Raw genomic sequence first — 18,151 nt, 5'->3', positions numbered from 1 at the left:
ATTCACTGGTTATTTACCTGGTTTATTACTGTATTTTGATCCTTTCTAATTGTTCACTTTCTTCCATGTTTCCCCCTTATTTCTACAAAAGTCAATCCATCACATGTTATGGAAACTGAAACAAAGAGGAACAGCTGTTAGTAGAAAGAATTAATAAGTGATTTGATGTTACTCTGTGAGATATTAAGTAATAGGCAATGTATTTCCATATCATCATTTTAATATATTTCAGTAATACAGCATAGTTGTTATGCTTTAATTAAACCTTCATTAAGTCTTTGTATATATATTTTTTCCTAACTCACAAGTCCTCCCTTCATGTCCCATTCAAAACCCACTCATTTTGTGGAATAATTGTTTTATCTTCCCAGTACAATCTTCATTTAACTTATTGCTCTGGTGTGCTCCTTTGGCAGCACATATATTAACTTATTGTTCTGGGTATACAAAAGGATAGGAATGGAATATTTGGTAATATGATATTTTGTCCTTTCTACACTACAGAGTCTGTGTAAGCATTCTTTGATCAGAGACCTAAGGAGGAGGTCCAAATTGAAGAAAAACAAAGAGAAAAAAGGAAAATGTTCTCAGCCCTTTCTTGTAGTTTCTTTTGCAGGAACCACAAAAGCAAAGATATTAAAATGTTTTTTTTCTTATTTTTTAAAAGTAATTTTAAACTTTTTATTGGATTATGCTCTGTTAAACTCATCTGATACCATGAATAGAAAACCAAAGCAATCCACCAAACATTTTTTAAACATGTTGCCTTTAAAAATTTTACAAAGTAGTTTCATCTGTAGAGTAGATGAGCCTTGACTCAAAAGTGTCATCAAAGACTGTGGTGACACTTTTCTTGCCACCCACCCACTGCTCCTGCCATGGCAGGCTCTCCTGCTTCATGAGCGTTTCCCGACAGCAAGGCAAACGGCTCCTTCTCTTCTCCCAGGGCGGCGTGCTGTGCCTTCCCCAGACATGCTCCTGGGGAGTGCAGTGACAAACGTGTCCCTTTCCTTAAGGCTGTTTCCACAGGCATAACCACGCTTCTCTCCCAGGCCGAGGGGATGCCGGGGCAAAGAGGATTTCGCTCCATGCGGTGTATTACACCGTGCTTTGGAGACAAGGTCAGACAAGCAGCAGCTGCATCCCACAGACCCGACTCTGATTTCCCCAAGAATGCTGTGCTTTCCCAGAGGGGATGCCCGGGAAAAGAGGCTTTTGCTCTATGCGGGTTTCTCCCAATATGCTGAGAATACTAAGGTAAGGCAACCAGCAAGAACAGCCCAGAGAAACGACTCTGATTTCCCAGCAATGGCTATGCTTTCGCAGAGGTGTTCAGCTTGCTGCGAACCGCACTTCGCTGCTGCTTCCTCAGCAAGGCTTTGGGTGTTTGCTCTGTCCCGTCAGAAATGAAGAGCGGTGGGAGAGCTGGTGTCTCTTGGGCCTTGCTTTCCTGGGCTCCATTTATGCATCCTGGGTTCACCGTGCCAAGCCGAAATAAGCAGATACAGTCACAACCCTGCAGTATAATGCGTGGCCTAGGATGGCACTCTATGCACTCTACAATCTCCCGGTGTAGGCAATGCTAAGGCCTTTTGCTCTGGCGCTCAGGCGGACTCGGGGACTAGGCCAGTGCTTTCCCTACAGGAGAGGAGAGACGCCAGGATCTCAGCACACTGCCCGTGCACTGGGATGGGGAGCAGTGACGGACTGTCCCCACTCCTTCCCCGGACACCCTGTGCATCCGCGAACGCTTTCACATCTTGGAGGAAGACGGCATCTGACTGCCCGTTCTTTCAGGGAGCTACTTCTGGGAGTTCAGGGTAGGCGCCTGGTGGCAAGCACATGTCTGCACCAGGGACAGGTGGCCAAGGAGCTGCTTTTCCCTTGGGCCCAGGGGCAAAGCACAGCATGCCGTCTGCCCAGACTCCTTCCTCAGAGTGGAGCACGTGCCCCTGCCCTTGTCGTACCTTCATGTCTCCTTAGCAGCCAGGCGTCGGTCTCCCCGCACAGGAAGCGGGTGACACTTGTCTTGCCACCGGCCCACTCTTCCTGACAGTGCCGGCTCTCCTGCTTCGCGACCTTTTCCCAACAAGGCCAATGGCTCCTTCTCTTCTCCTGGGAAGCATGCTGCACCTTCCCCAGACATGCTCCTTGGGAGCGAAGTGACAGACGTGTCCCTTTACTTAAGGCTCTTCCCACAGAAGCAACCAAGCATCTCTCTCAGGCAGACGGGATGCCCGGGCAAAGAGGATTTTGCTCCATGCCGGTTTATTACACCGTGCTGTGGAGACTAGCTCAGGCAAGCAGCAGCAACATTCCACAGACCTGACTCTGATTTCCCAAAGAAAGCTGTGCTTTCCCAGAGGGGATGCCTGGGCAAAGAGGCTTTTGCTCTATGCGGATTTTTCCCACCATGCTGCGAATACTAGGCTAAGGCAAGAAGCAAGAGCAGCCCACAGAACCGACTCTGATTTCCCAGCCAATGCTATGCTTTCACAGAGGTTTTCAGCTTAGCGCGAACTGCACTTCTCTGCTGATTCCTCAGCATGGCTTTGGGCGTTCGCTCTGTTCCGTCATGGAAGAAGAGCCCTGGAGAGCTGGTTCCTCTTTGGAGATGCTTTCCCGGGCTCCATGTTCACACCCTGGGTTCCTCCTGCCAACCCAAACTAAGCAGACACAGTCAACACTGCAACAGCGTGGGTGTCCTAAGGTGGCACTCTGCCAACTTCCATCTCCTGGCGTAGGCAAGGCTTGGCCTTTTGTTCTGGCGCTCAGGCGGACTTGGGATCTAGGCCAGTCCCTCCCCACAGGAGAGGAGAGGCAACAGGATCCCTGCACACCGTCCATGCACTGGGATGGGGAGTTGTGGGGGATTGTACCCACTCCTTCTCCAGCACACTGTCTGCCACCAACAACGCTGCCACATCTTGGAGGAAGATGGCATCTGACTGCCCATTTCTCCAGGGAACTGTTTCTGCGAGTTCCGGTTATGGCTACTGGTGGCAAGCCCAAGTCTGCCCTAGGAACAGATGGCCAAGGAGATGTTGTCTCCTTGGGACCAGAGGCACAGTACAGGCCTGCCTTCTGCCCAGACACCTTCCTCTGTGTGGAGCACGCGTGCCTACCCTAGTTGTACCCTTGTGTCTCCTTAGCAGCCAGGCTTGTCTCTCCGCACAGGGAGTGGATGACACTTTTATTGCCATCACCCTGCTGTTCCTACCAGGGTAGGCTCTCCTGCATCGAGACTGTCTCACGACAACAAGGCCACCGGCACCGTCTCTTCTCCCGGGGCGGCGTGCTGCGCCTTCCCCAGAGGTGCTCCTGGGGAGCATAGTGACAGACGTGTCCCTTTCCTTAAGGCCCTTTCCAGATGTGCAACCACGCTTCTCTCTCAGGCAGAGGGGATGCTAGGGTAAAGAGAATTTCTCTCCATGTGGGATTCATCCACCGTGCTGTGGAGATTAGCTCAGGCAAGCAGCAGCAGCATCCCACAAACACGATTCTGATTTCCCAACGAATGCTGTGCTTTCCCTGAAGAGATGCCCGGGCAAAGAGGCGTTCACTCTATGCGGGTTTCTCCCACCGTGAGACTGGGCTCGGGCAAGCAGCAGCAGCAGCCAGCAGATCCGACTCTGATTTCTAAGCAAATGCTGTGCTTTCGCAGAGGCTTTGAGCTTGGAGCGAACCGCACTTCGCCGTTGCTTCCTCAGCAAGGCTTCAGTCGCGTCAGGGAAGAAGAGCTGCGGGAGAGCTGGTGCCTCTTGGGCCTTGCTTTCCCGGCTCCATGTTCGCGCCATGGGTTGACCCTGCCAAGCTGAAATAAGCAGAAACAGCCTCGACCCTGCAGCAGCGTGCATGGCCTAGGATGACACTCTGTTCACAATGCCATCATCGGGCATAGGCAAGGCCTGCCCTTTTGCTCTGGCACTCAGGTGGACAAGGGACTAGGCCATTGGCTTCCCCAGCTGAGAGGAGATGCGACTGTATCACTGCACACCGCCCGCGCCCTGGGATGGGGAGTAATTGGTAACTGTCACTCCTTCCTAGGGCACACGCTGCCTCCGCCAATGCTGCCACATCCTGGAGGAAGGCAGCATCTGATTGCCCGTTCCTCCAGGAGTTGTTTCTGCGAGTTCAGGACCGGGTGCCTGGTGGCAAGCCCACTTCTGCCCTATGGACAGGTTGCCTAGGAGCTGCTGCCCCCTGGGCCCAGAGGCACAGGACAGGCCTGGCTTCTGCCCACACTCCTTCCTCAGAGTGGAGCACGGGCGCTTGCTCTAGTCGTTCACTCCTGTCTTCTTAGCAGCCAGGTTTCCTTCTCTCCATACAGGGAGCGGGTGACACGTGTCTTGCCACCCGCCTGCTGTTCATGCCACTGCAGGATCTCCTGCTTCCCAAACTTTTCCCGACAATAAGGCCAACAGCACATTCTCTTCCCCCAGAGCGTTGTGCTGCACCTTCCTCAGACTTGCTCCGGGGGAGTGCAGTGACAGACGTGTCCCTTTCCTTAAGGCTGTTTCCTCAGGCGCAACCAGACTTCTCGTGCAGGCATAAGAAATGCCCGAGAAAAGAGTATTTCGCTCCATGAGGGATTATTACAACGTGCTGTGGAGAATGCTGTGCTTTTCACAGCACGGTGGGAGAAACCCGCATAGAGCGAAAGACTATTTGCCTAGGCGTCCCCTCTGGGAAAGCACCGCATTCTTTGGGAAATCAGAGTCAGGTCAGTGGGATAGTTCTGCTTGCCTGAGAAGGTTTCCACAGCACGGTGTAATAAACCCGCATGGAGCGAAATCCTCATTGCACCAGCATCCCCGCTGCCTGGGAGAAAAGCATGGTTGCGCCTGTGGAAACAACCTTAAGGAAAGGGACACACTGTCTCTGCGCTCCCCAGGAGCCAGTCTGGGGAAGGCGCAGCATGTCGCCCCAGGAGAAGAGAAGGAGCCGTGGCCTTGCAGTCGGGAAACGGTCATGAAGCAAGAGAGCCTGCCATGGCAGGAAGAGCAGGCGGGTGGCAAGACAAGTGTCACCCTCTCCCTGTGCAGAGAAAATGAAGCCTAGCTGCTAAGAAGACACGAGCGGACGACTATGGCAGGAGCGAGTGCTCCCCTCTGAGGAAGGAGTTTGGGCAGAAGGCAGGCCTGTCCTTTGCCGTTGGGCCCAAGGGTAGAGCAGCTCCTAGGCCACCTGTCCGTGGTGCAGACATGTGCTTGCCACCAGGCGCCCGGCCCTGAACTCGAAGAAACAGCTTCTGGAGCAACGGGCAGTCAGATGCCATCTTCCTCCTGGATGTTGAAGCGTTGGCGGAGGCAGGGGGTTGCCCAGGGAAGGACGGACAATTACCCATTGCTCCCCATTGCCGAGAGTGGGCGGTGTGCAGTGATCCTGTCGCGTCTCCTCTGGCTGGGGAAGGAACTGGCCTAGTCCCCTGTACACCTGAACGCCAGAGCAAAAGGGCAGGCCTTGCCTACGCCGGGAGATGGCACTGTATGCAGAGTGCTATCTTAAGCCACGCATGCTGCTGCAGGGTCGAGGCTATGTCTGCTTATTTCGGTTTGGCACAGTAAACTCAGGACATGAACATGGAGCCCGGGAAAGCAAGGCCAAGAGGCACCAGTTCTCCCACAGTTTTTCTTCCCTGATGCGACTGGAGCCCTGTTGAGGAAGCAGCGGCGTGTGCGGTTCGCTCCAAGCCCAAAGCCTCTGCAAAAGCACAGTATTTGCTCAGAAATCAGAGTCGTTTCTGCGAGCTACTGCTGCTGCTTGCCTGAGATCAGGCGCACGGTGGGAGAAACCAGCATCCAGCGAAAGAATCTTTGCCCGGGCATCCGCTTTGGGAAAGCACAGCATTCTTTGGTAAATCAGTGTTGGGTCGGTGGGATGCTGCTGCTGCTTGCCTGTGATAATCTCTACAGCACCTTGTCATATAACCGCGTGGTGCGAAATCCTCTTTGCCGGGCATCCCCTCCAACTGAGATAGATGCTTGGATGCGCCTGTGGAAACAACCTTAAGGAAAGGGACACGTCTGTCCCTGTGCTCCCCAGGAGCATGTGTGGGGAAGGTGCAGCACGCTGCCACGGGAGAAGAGAAGGAGCATTATCCTTGTTGTCATGAAAGGGTCGCAAAGCAGGAGAGGCGGACCTGTCAGGATCAGCGGGGCAGTGGCAAGAGAAGAGTCCTCCACGCCCTGTGCGGCGAGACGAAGCCTGGCTGCTAAGGAGACAGGAGGGGACCACTAGGGCAGGTGCGCGTGGTCCACTCTGACAGAAGAGTCTGGGCAGAAGGCAGGCCTGTTCTGTGCCGTTGGGACCAAGGGTAGAGCAGCTCCTAGGCCACCTGTCCGTGGTGCAGACATGTGCTTGCCACCAGGCGCCCGGCCCTGAACTCGAAGAAACAGCTTCTGGAGCAACGGGCAATCAGATGCCATCTTCCTCCAGGACGTTGAAGCGTTGGTGGACGCAAGGGGTTGCCCGGGGAAGGACGGACTGTTACCCATTACTCCCCATCCCAGGGTGCGTGCCGTGTTCACGGATCCTGTGGCATCTCACTCGATTGGGGAAGGCACTGGCCTAGTCCGCTGCCCACCTGAAAGCCAGAGCAAAAGAGCAGGACTTGCCTACGCCGGGAGATGGCATTGTAAGCAGAGTGCCATCCTAGGCCACGCATGCTGCTGCAGGGTGGAGGCTGTGTCTGCTTATTTCGGCTTGGCAGGGTGAACCCACGACGTGAACATGGAGCCCGGGAAAGCAAGCCCAAGAGGCACAAGCTCTCCCGTAGCTCTTCCCTGACGAGAGAGAGCGAACGCCCAAAGCCTTGCTGAGGAAGCAGCAGCGAAGTGCGGTTCGCGCCAAGATGAAAACCTGTGCGAAAGCATAGGAGTTGCTGGTGAATCAGATTCGGTTCTGTGGGCTGCTCTTGCTTCTTGCCTTAGCCTAGAATTCGCAGCACTGTGGGAAAAACCGGCATAGAGCGAAAGCCTCTTTGCACGGGCATCTCCTCTGGGAAAGCACAGCATTCTTTAGGTAATCAGAGTCGGGTCTGTGGGATGCTGCAGCTGATTGCCTGAGCTAGTCTCCACAGCACGGTGTAATAAACTCGCATGGAGCGAAATCCTCTTTGCCGGGGCATGCCCTCTGAGAACGATGCTTGCTTGCACCAGTGGATAGACAGAGCCTTAAAGAAAGGGACACGTCGGTCACTGTACTCCCGAGGAACATGTCTGGGGAAGGTGCAGCCCACTGCCCGGAGAAGAGAAGGAGCCATTGGCCTTATTGTTGGGAAACAGTCGCGAAGCAGTAGAGGCGGCGTTGTCAGGAACAGAGGGCCGGTGGCACGAAAACTGTCACCTGCTCCTTGGGTGGAGAGACGGAAGCCTTGCTGCTAAGGAGACAGGAGGGGACCACTAGGGCAGGTGCGCGTGGTCCACTCTGACGAAAGAGTCTGGGCAGAAGGCAGGCCTGTCCTGTGCCGTTGGGCCCAAGGGTAGAGCAGCTCCTAGGCCACCTGTCCGTGGTGCAGACAGGTGCTTGCCACCAGGCGCCCGGCCCTGAACTCGAAGAAACAGCTTCTGGAGCAACGGGCAGTCAGATGCCGTCTTCCTCCAGGACGTTGAAGCGTTGGCAGAGGAAAGGGGTTGCCCGGGGAAGGACAGACAGTTACCCATTACTCCGCCTAACCAGGGTGCGTGCGGTGTTCACGGATCCTGTGGAATCTCCTCTCGGTTGGGGAAGGCACTGGCCTAGTCCGCTGTCCACCTGAAAGCCAGAGCAAAAGAGCAGGCCTTGCCTACGCCGGGAGATGGCACTGTAAGCAGAGTGCCATCCTAGGCCACGCATGCTGCTGCAGGGACGAGGCTGTGTCTGCTTATTTCGGCTTGGCAGGGTGAACACACGACGTGAACATGGAGCCCGGGAAAGCAAGGTCCAAGAGGCACCAGCTCTCCAGCAGCTCTTCTTTTCTGACGTGACTGGAGCCCTGATGATGAAGCAGCAGCGAAATGCGGTTCGCACCAAGCCCAAAGCCTCTGTGAAAGCACAGCATTTGGTGAGAAATTAAAGCCGGTTCTGCGGGCTACTGCTGCAGCTTGCCTGAGACCAGGCTCACGGTGGGAGAAACCCGTATAGAGCGAAAGCCTCTTTGCCGGGGCATCCCCTGGGGGAAAAGCACAGCATTCTTCGGGAATCCAGAGTCGGGTCTCAGGGATGCTGCTTCTGCTTGCCTGAGCTAGTCTCCACAGCACGGTGTAATAAACCCGCATGGAGCGAAATCCTCTTTGCCCCCGCATCCCCTCTCGGAAAGCACAGCATTCTTTGGGAAATCAGAGTCGGTTCTGTTGGCTCCTCTTGCTGCTTGCCTTAGCCTAGGATTCGCAGCACAGTGGGGGAAACCCGCATAGATCGAAAGCCTCTTTGCCCTAGCATCACCTCTGGGAAAGCACAGCATTCTTTGGGAAATCAGAGTCTGGTCTGAGGAATGCTTTCTGCTCCTTTCCTGAGCTAGTCTCAGCACGGTGTAATAAAACCGCATGGAGCGAAATCTTCTTTTCCCGGGCATCTCCTCTGCCTGAGAGAAAAGCGTGGTTACCCCTGTGGAAAGAGCCTTAAGGAAAGGGACACGTCTGTCACAGCGCTCCCCAGGAGCATGTTGGGGAAGGTGCAGCACGTTGCCCTGGGAGAGGAGAGGGATCCGTTGGCCTTGTTCTCGGGAACGGTCGTGAAGCAAGAGAGCCGGCCCCAGGCAGGAACAGCGGGCCGGTGGCAAGACAAGTGTCACCCGCTCCCTGTGCGGAGAGACGGAAACCTGGCTTCTCAGGAGACACTAGGGGACCACTGGGGCAGGCGCGCGTGCTCCACTTTGAGGAAGGAGTTTGAGCAGAAGGCAGGCCTGTCTTGGGCCCCTGGGCCCGGGGGACAGAAGCTCTTTGGCCACCTGTCCCTGGTGCAGACATGTGCTTTCCACCAGGCGCCTACCCTGAACTCGCAGAATTAGCTCCCTGAAAGAACGGGCAGTCAGATGCCCTCTTCCTCCAGGATGCGGAAGCGTTTGCGGAGGCACGGGTGTGTCCGGGGAAGGAGTGGGTACAGTCCCCCACGGCTCCCCATCCCAGGGCATGGGGGGTGTGCAGGGATTCTGTCACCTCTCCTCTCCTCTCCTCTCCTGTGCAGAAGGCACTTGCCCGAGTCCGCCTAAGCGCCAGAACAAAAGGCCAAGCGTTGTCTACATCGGGAGATCGTAGTGTGCATCGAGTGCAAACCTAGGCCGCACATGCTGCTGCAGGGTTGTGGCTGTATCTGCTTATTTCGGCCTGACAGGGTGAACTCAGGGCGCAAACATGGAGCCCAGGAAAGCAAGGCCCAAGACGCACCAACTCTCCTGCAGCACTTCTTACCTGACGTGACAGAGCGAACGCTCAAAGCCTTGTTGAGGAAGCAGCTGCGAAGTGCGGTTCGCGCCACGCTGAAAACATGAGCGAAAGCATATCAGTCACTGGGAAATCAGAGCTGCTCTTGCTGCTTGTCTTAGCCTAGTATTCGCAGCACGGTGGGAGAATCCCGCATAGAGTGAAAGCCTCTTTGCTCGGTCATCCCCTCTTGGTAAGCACAGCATTCTTTGGGAAATCAGAGTCAGCCTTTAGGATGCTGCTGCTGCTTGCCTGAGCTTGTCTCCACCGCACGTTATAATAAGCCCGCATGGAGCGAAATCCTCTTTGCCCGGGCATCCCCTCCGCCTGGGAGAGAAGCCTGGTTGCGCCAGTGGAAACAGCGTTAAGGAAAGGGACACACTGTCTCTGCGCTCCCTAGGAGCAAGTCTGGGGAAGGCGCAGCACGTCGCCCCGGGAGAAGAGTTGGAGCCGTTGGCCTTGCTGTCGGGAAACGGTTGTGAAGAAAGAGAGCCTGCAATGGCAAGAACAGCAGGCGGGTGGCAAGACAAGTGTCACCCTCTCCTTGTTCAGAAAGAAAGAAGCCTAAATTCTAAGGAGAAATGAGCGGACGACTAGAGCAGGAGCGAGTGTTCCCCTCTGAGGTGGAGCTTGGGCAGAAGGCAGGCCTGTCCTGTGCCGTTGGGCCCAGGGTAGAGCAGCTCCTTGGCCACCTGTCCGTGGTGCAGACGTGCTTGCCACCAGGCGCCCGGGCTGACTCGAAGAAACAGCTTCTGGAGCATGGGGCAGTCAGATGCCGTCTTCCTCCAGTATGTTGAAGTGTTGGCGGAGGCAGGGGGTTCCCCGGCGAAGGACGGACAATAACACATTGCTCCCCATTGCTGTGCGCAGGCGATGTGCAGTGATCCTGTCGCGTCTCCCATGGGCTGGGGAAGGAACTGGCCTAGTCCTGAACGCCAGAGCAAAAGGGCAGGAATTGCCTATACCGGGAGATGGCACTGTAAGCAGAGTGCCATCCTAGGCCACGCATGCTGCTGCAGTGTGGAGGCTGTGTCTGCTTATTTCTGTTTGGCAGAGTGAACCCAGGACGTGAACATGGAGCCCGGGAAAGCAAGGCCAAGAGGCTCTAGTTCTCCCGCAGCTCTTCTTCCCTGACGCGACTGAAGCCCTGTTGAGGAAGCAGCGGCGTGTGCGTTTCGCTCCAAGCCCAAAGCCTCTGCGAAAGCACAGCATTTGCTCAGAAATCAGAGTCGTTTCTGCGAGCTACTGCTGCTGCTTGCCTGAGACCATGCGCACTGTGGGAGAAACCCGCATCCAGCGAAAGAATCTTTGCCCGGGCATCCCCTTTGGGAAAGCACAGCATTCTTTGGTAAATCAGTGTCGGGTCGGTGGGATGCTGCTGCTGCTGCTTGCCTGTGATAATCTCTACAGCACCTTGTCATATAACCGCGTGGAGCGAAATCCTCTTTGCCGGGCATTCCCTCACCCTGAGATAGATGCTTGGATGCGCCTGTGGAAACAGCCTTAAGGAAAGGGACACATCTGTCCCTGTGCTCCCCAGGAGCATGTGTGGGGAAGGTGCAGCAAGCTGCCCCGGGAGAAGAGAAGAGCCCTTATCTGTCATGAAAGGGTCGCAAAGCAGGAGAGGCGGACCTGTCAGATCAGCGGGGAAGTGGCAAGACTCGTCGTGTCCTCCACGCCATGTGCGGAGAGACGGAATCCTGGCTGCTAAGGAGACAGGAGGGGACCACTAGGGCAGGTGCGCGTGGTCCACTCTGACGAAAGAGTCTGGGCAGAAGGCAGGCCTGTCCTGTGCCTTTGGGCCCAAAGGTAGAGCAGCTCCTAGGCCACCTGTCCGTGGTGCAGACATGTGCTTGCCACCAGGCGCCCGGCCCTGAACTCGAAGAAACAGCTTCTGGAGCAACGGGCAGTCAGATGCCGTCTTCCTCCAGGACGTTGAAGCGTTGGCGGAGGAAATGGGTTGCACGGGGAAGGACGGACTGTTACCCATTACTCCCCATCCCAGTGTGCGTGCGGTGTTCACGGATCCTGTGGCATCTCCTCTCGGTTGGGGAAGGCACTGGCCTAGTCCGCTGTCCACCTGAACGCCAGAGCAAAAGAGCAGGCCTTGACTACGCCGGGAGATGGCATTGTAAGCAGAGTGCCATCCTAGGCCACGCATGCAGCTGCAGGGTCGAGGCTATGTCTGCTTATTTCGGCTTGGCAGGTTGAACCCAGGACGTGAACATGGAGCCCGGGAAAGCAAGTCCAAGAGGCACAAACTCTCCCGTAGCTCTTCCCTGACGCGATAGAGCGAACGCCCAAAGCCTTGCTGAGGAAGCAGCAGCGAAGTGCGGTTCGCGCCAAGATGAAAACCTGTGCGAAAGCATAGGAGTTGCTGGCAAATCAGATTCGGTTCTGTGGGCTGCTCTTGCTGCTTGCCTTAGCCTAGAATTCGCAGCACGGTGGGAGAAACCGTCATAGAGCGAAAGCCTCTTTGCAACGGCATCTCCTCTGGGAAAGCACAGCATTCTTTAGGTAATCAGAGTCGGGTCTGTGGGATGCTGCAGCTGATTGTCTGAACTCGTCTCCACAGCACGGTGTAATAAACTCGCATGGAGCGAAATCCTCTTTGCCGGGGCATGCCCTCTGAGAGAGATGCTTGCTTGCGCCAGTGGAAAGAGCGTTAAGGAAAGGGACACATCGGTCACTGTACTCCCGAGGAAGATGTCTGGGGAAGGTGCAGCCCACTGCCCGGAGAAGAGAAGGAGCCATTGGCCTTATTATCGGGAAACGGTCGCGAAGCAGGAGAGGCGGCGTTGTTAGGAACAGAGGGCCGGTGGCACGAAAACTGTAACCTGCTCCTAGTGCGGAGAAACGGAAGCCTTGCTGCTAAGGAGACAGGAGGGGACCAAAGGGCAGGTGCGCGTGGTCCACTCTGACGAAAGTGTCTGGGCGGAATGCAGGCCTGTTCTGTGTCGTTGGGCCCAAGGGTAGAGCAGCTCCTAGGCCACCTGTCCGTGGTGCAGACATGTGCTTGCCACCAGGCGCCCGGCCCTGAACTCGAAGAAACAGCTTCTGGAGCAACGGGCAGTCAGATGCCGTCTTCCTCCAGAACGTTGAAGCGTTGGCGGAGGAAAGGGGTTGCCCGTGGAAGGACGGACAATTACCCATTACTCCCCATACCAGGGTGCGTTCGGTGTGAAGGGTCCTGTGGCATCTCCTCTCGGTTGGGGAAGGCACTGGCCTAGTCCGCTGTCCACCTGAAAGCCAGAGCAAAAGAGCAGGCCTTGCCTACGCAGGGAGATGGCATTGTAAGAAGAGTGCCATCCTAGGCCACGCATGCTGCTGCAGGGACGAGGCTGTGTCTGCTTATTTCGGCTTGGCAGGGTGAACACACGACGTGAACATGGAGCTCGGGAAAGCAAGGCCCAAGAGGCACCAGCTCTCCAGCAGCTCTTCTTCCCTGACGCGACTGGAGCCCTGGTGAGGAAGCAACGGCATGTGCGGTTCGCTCCAAGCCCAAAGCCTCTGCGAAAGCACAGCATTTGGTGAGAAATTAGAGCCGGTTCTGTGGGCTACTGCTGCTGCTTGCCTGAGACCAGGCTCACGGTGGGAGAAACCCGCATACAGCGAAAGCCTCTTTGCCGGGGCACCCCTGGGGGAAAGCACAGCATTCTTCGGGAATCCAGTGTCGGGTCTCAGGGATGCTGCTTCTGCTTGCCTGAGCTAGTCTCCACAGCACGGTGTAATAAACCCGCATGGAGCGAAATCCTCTTTGCCCCCGCATCCCCTCTCGGAAAGCACAGCATTCTTTGGGAAATCAGAGTCGGTTCTGTTGGCTCCTCTTGCTGCTTGCCTTAGCCTAGGATTCGCAGCACAGTGGGGGAAACCCGCATAGATCGAAAGCCTCTTTGCCCTAGCATCACCTCTGGGAAAGCACAGCATTCTTTGGGAAATCAGAGTCTGGTCTGAGGAATGCTTTCTGCTCCTTTCCTGAGCTAGTCTCAGCACGGTGTAATAAAACCGCATGGAGCGAAATCTTCTTTTCCCGGGCATCTCCTCTGCCTGAGAGAAAAGCGTGGTTAACCCTGTGGAAAGAGCCTTAAGGAAAGGGACACGTCTGTCACAGCGCTCCCCAGGAGCATGTTGGGGAAGGTGCAGCACGTTGCCCTGGGAGAGGAGAGGGATCCGTTGGCCTTGTTCTCGGGAACGGTCGTGAAGCAAGAGAGCCGGCCCCAGGCAGGAACAGCGGGCCGGTGGCAAGACAAGTGTCACCCGCTCCCTGTGCGGAGAGACGGAAACCTGGCTTCTCAGGAGACACTAGGGGACCACTGGGGCAGGCGCGCGTGCTCCACTTTGAGGAAGGAGTTTGAGCAGAAGGCAGGCCTGTCTTGGGCCCCTGGGCCCAAGGGACAGAAGCTCTTCGGCAACCTGTCCCTGGTGCAGACATGTGCTTTCCACCAGGCGCCTACCCTGAACTCGCAGAATTAGCTCCCTGAAAGAACGGGCAGTCAGATGCCCTCTTCCTCCAGGATGTGGAAGCGTTTGCGGAGGCACGGGTGTGTCCGGGGAAGGAGTGGGTACAGTCCCCCACGGCTCCCCATCCCAGGGCATGGGCGGTGTGCAGGGATTCTGTCACTTCTCCTCTCCTGTGGGGAAGGCACTGGCCTAGTTCCCGAGTCCGCCTAAGCGCCAGGACAAAAGGCCAAGCGTTGTCTACACCGGAAGATGGTAGTGTGCCTCGAGTGCAAACCTAGGCCTCGCATGCTGCTGCAGGGTTGTGGCTGTGTCTGCTTATTTCGGCCTGGCAGGGTGAACTCAGGCCGCGAATTTGGAGCCCAGGAAAGCAAGGCCCAAGACGCACCAACTCTCCTGCAGCACTTCTTACCTGACGTGACAGAGCGAACGCTCAAAGCCTTGCTGAGGAAGCAGCTGCGACGTGCGGTTCGCGCCAAGCTGAAAACATCAGCAAAAGCATAGCAGTCACTGGGAAATCAGAGCCATACCGTTGGCTGCTCTTGCTGCTTGCCTTAGCCTAGTATTCGCAGGACGGTGGGAGAATCCCGCATAGAGTGTAAGCCTCTTTGCTCGGGCATCCCCTCTTGGAAAGCTCAGCATTCTTTGGGAAATCAGTCACGCCTTTGGGATGCTGCTGCTGCTTGCCTGAGCTTGTCTCCACAGCACGTTTTAATAAGCCCTCATGGAGGGAATCTTCTTTGCCCGGGCATCCCCTCCGCCTGGGAGAGAAGCCTGGTTGCGCCAGTGGAAACAGCCTTAAGGAAAGGGACACAGTCTCTGCGCTCCCTAGGAGCAAGTCTGGGGAAGGCGCAGCACGTCGCCACGGGAGAAGAGAAGGAGCCGTTAGCCTTGCTGTCGGGAAACGGTCGTGAAGCAAGAGAGCCTGCTATGGCAGGAGGAGCAGGCGGGTGGCAAGACAAGTGTCACCCTCTCCCTGTGCAGAGAGAATGAAGTCTAGCTGCTAAGGAGACACAAGCGGATGACTAGGGCAGGAGCGAGTGCTCCCCTCTGAGGAAGGAGTTTGGGCAGAAGGCAGGCCTGTCCTGTGCCGTTGGGGCGAAGGGTAGAGCAGCTCCTCGGCCACCTGTCCGTGGTGCAGACCTGTGCTTGCCACCAGGCGCCCGGCCCTGAACTTGAAGAAACAGCTTCTGGAGCATGGGGCAGTCAGATGCCGTCTTCCTCCAGGATGTTGAAGCGTTGGCGGAGGCAGGGGTTTGCCCGGGGAAGGACGGACAATTACCCATTGCTCCCCATTGCTGTGCGCAGGCGATGTGTAGTGATCCTGTCCCGTCTCCTCTTGGCTGGGGAAGGCACTGGCCTAGTCCGCTCTCCACCTGAACGCCTGAGCAAAAGGGCAGGCCTTGTCTACGCCCAGAGATGGCACTGTAAGCAGAGTGCCATCCTAGGCCACGCATGCTGCTGCAGTGTGGAGGCTGTGTCTGCTTATTTCGGTTTGTCAGGGTTAACCCAGGACGTGAACATAGAGCCCAGGAAAGCACGGCCAAGAGGCACCAGTTCTCCTGTAGCTCTTCTTCCCTGACGCGACTGTAGCCCTGTTGAGGAAGCAGCGGCGTGTGCGTTTCGCTCCAAGCCCAAAGCCTCTGCGAAAGCACAGCATTTGCTCAGAAATCAGAGTCATTTCTGCGAGCTACTGCTGCTGCTTGCCTGAGACCAGGCTCACGGTGAGAGAAACCCGCATCCAGCGAAAGAATCTTTGCCCGGGCATCCCCTTTGGGAAAGCACAGCATTCTTTCGAAAATTAGTGTCGGGTCGGTGAGTTGTTGCTGCTGCTTGCCTGTGCTAGTCTCCTAGCATGGTGTAATATAACCGCGTGGAGGAAATCCTCTTTGCCGTGCATTCCCTCAACCTGAGAGAGATGCTTGGTTGAGCCCGTGTAAACAGCCTTAAGGAAAGGGACACGTCTGCCCCTGTGCTCCCCAGGAGCATGTGTGGGGAAGGTGCAGCACGCTGCCCCAGGAGAAGAGAAGGAGCCATTATCCTTGTTGTCATGAAAGGGTCACAAATCAGGAGAGGCGGACCTGTCAGGAACAGCGGGGCGGTGGCAAGACAACTGTCCTCTGCGCCCTGTTTGGTGTTCGGAAGCCTGCCTGCTAAGGAGTCCTGAGGGGACCACTAGGACAGGCGCGCTGCAGTTAGTAAATTGATGTTGAGAATTTATATCAAAGAATTGATAGTAGCTGCTAAACAAAAACATGTAATTTAGGGGAAAAAAAAGAACAGAAGGAAGAGAAATGCCAAAAGTCTGAAGCACATCAATATAAAATTTAATTAGATAAATAAAGCTGATATTCTTAAAGGGGGCTAATAAGAGAGCTGCAAAGAGCTGATAGGATTAGAAAAATTGTTTACTCCTGGTCATTTCATAATTTTAAACTATCCATTATTAATAAATATACTTAGTTCCAGAAACAAAGCCACATAAGGACATTTCCACCAAGTTTCCTCTAAAAGCATTTACAAATTAGACGTTCAAACAATGTAGTTCGTTACATGTTGCATATGTATCTTAAAGTTTAAACACTTTCTGTGACACATTTTCTAACAATTAAAAAATATATAGATAGATATAGATATAGACATCTATATCTATCTATATATTGAAACCTTATCCCTAAATCCTTTCTTTCTTTATTGGTTTAAATAGGTAAACTAACAACAACAACAACAAACAGCTAATATTATAGAGGTAGGAACAATTTACCTTTTCATTCATTGCTATTTCTAAAAATTCCTATTTTATTTTTTCTCAAGTCTGTCATAATAATTTACTAAATCTCCTGACTTATTCAATGTTTTTCTTTTAGTGGAAATCTCTATTTCATATTTATTTTCTCTTCCTCCACTCTTTGCTCTAATAACTCAATGTATTCTTAGATTTTCTGTTTTTCTCTTTATCCAGATATATCTTTTCTTTCTTTCCTTTTTTTTAAATAATTTTATTTGCTTGCATTTTACATCAATACATGCTTTTTTATGGATGTTAGAAATGTATGTGGAACTACTAGAAGAATAAACTTCTTTACCTTTAAGAAGTTTACAGTCTAAAGTGCCTGGGTGGCTCAGTTGGTTATGTGTATTCCTTCAGCTTAAGTCATGATGCCAGGGTACTAGGATCCAGTCCTGCATCAGCTGCCTGCTCAACAAGGAGTCTGGTTCTTCCACTCCCTCTGCCCCTCCCCACCCACTCTCTCTCTCTAATAAATAAATAAAATCTTTAAAAAACTTACTGAAATCTGAGACTGAAGTACTAAATTCAGTCTTAATATATGACAGCTAAACAAAGCAATGATCAAAACTGGAAAATTTAGTCAGATCAAGGTTTAACATTTTTGGTTGACACAGGACCTCTTTCAGTAACAACATTCCCTAAATATCAATTTCTATTTAAGGCAAAAAATTTTGACAAGAAATTCAGATCCTTCTCATCATTTTCACATCAATTTAATGTGACATCCACGGAGTATATAATCAAATATGTAATTATTCTATCTGTTGCCTTGTATATTGCCTGTATCTTTTTCAGACGCAAAGTCCCGTTGAGGTAGAGATTTTTTTTTAAACAGAGATTTTTAAAGTGATATATACAAGATGCTTAATAAGTGTTTACAAAACCTATGTATTTCAGAAGCCTTAAACAGGCTTTAAAATAATGTAGGTGATATTAGTAGTCATATCAAAGAATTTGTAGGTTTCAGTCATATAAATAACTACATTTCTCAGAGACAGAGAAACATACAAATGATCTGGGTCCAGCAGGATAATGGTAGCATGTGTTGTAAATTCTCTTATATGACCTATTCTTTCAAGAATTGGTTATGTGGCAGAAAATAAAGGTATCACTATCTTATATTTTATTATTTAAAGAGATTTATGAAAGTTGTTAATTTCTAAGACTACCCCTTTGTTTCAGTGGACCCAATTTCCGTGGTAATGGTGAGAGGAAAGTAGGCAATTTAGGCGGCAGCAAAAATCTCCTACAAGGCACTATAAATTAAGGCTTGTTCTAGATCATGGGTCTGTCCAAAGGGGAATGTTAAGGGGTAGGATGGATGATGGATGCATTGTTGACTTATAACTATAAAATTAATCCTGTTATGCCCCAATAATGGGTCTATGATTAAAGGAGCAAGACTGATATAAGGCAAAGGTCAAGCAAAGCTTTATTGGACGTCAAGCATCAAGAATCTAACCTAACGTTCAAGGCCACACCTCTTACGAGAGAAGGCAAC

At 53.3% G+C, this 18,151-nt stretch overlaps 1 long non-coding RNA gene and 1 pseudogene across 2 annotated transcripts in view; one reads left to right on the top strand and one right to left on the bottom strand.

Annotated features, from left to right (window-relative positions):
• Positions 1-5,330, bottom strand: part of LOC309867661 — a 743,341-nt gene extending 738,011 nt beyond the window's left edge. The window contains exon 1 of the long non-coding RNA XR_014313292.1: positions 4,619-5,330. This is a non-coding gene — a long non-coding RNA (uncharacterized lncRNA). The remainder of the gene's footprint in view (positions 1-4,618) is intronic.
• Positions 1-18,151, top strand: part of LOC309867659 (myocyte-specific enhancer factor 2A-like) — a 682,021-nt pseudogene that overhangs the window by 320,742 nt on the left and 343,128 nt on the right. The gene's annotated exons all lie outside the window — the stretch shown is intronic.

Source organism: Mustela nivalis (genome assembly GCF_964662115.1).
Source record: "Mustela nivalis genome assembly, chromosome: 6".
NCBI lineage: Eukaryota > Metazoa > Chordata > Mammalia > Carnivora > Mustelidae > Mustela > Mustela nivalis.
This window is presented reverse-complemented; position numbering and strand designations above follow the sequence as displayed.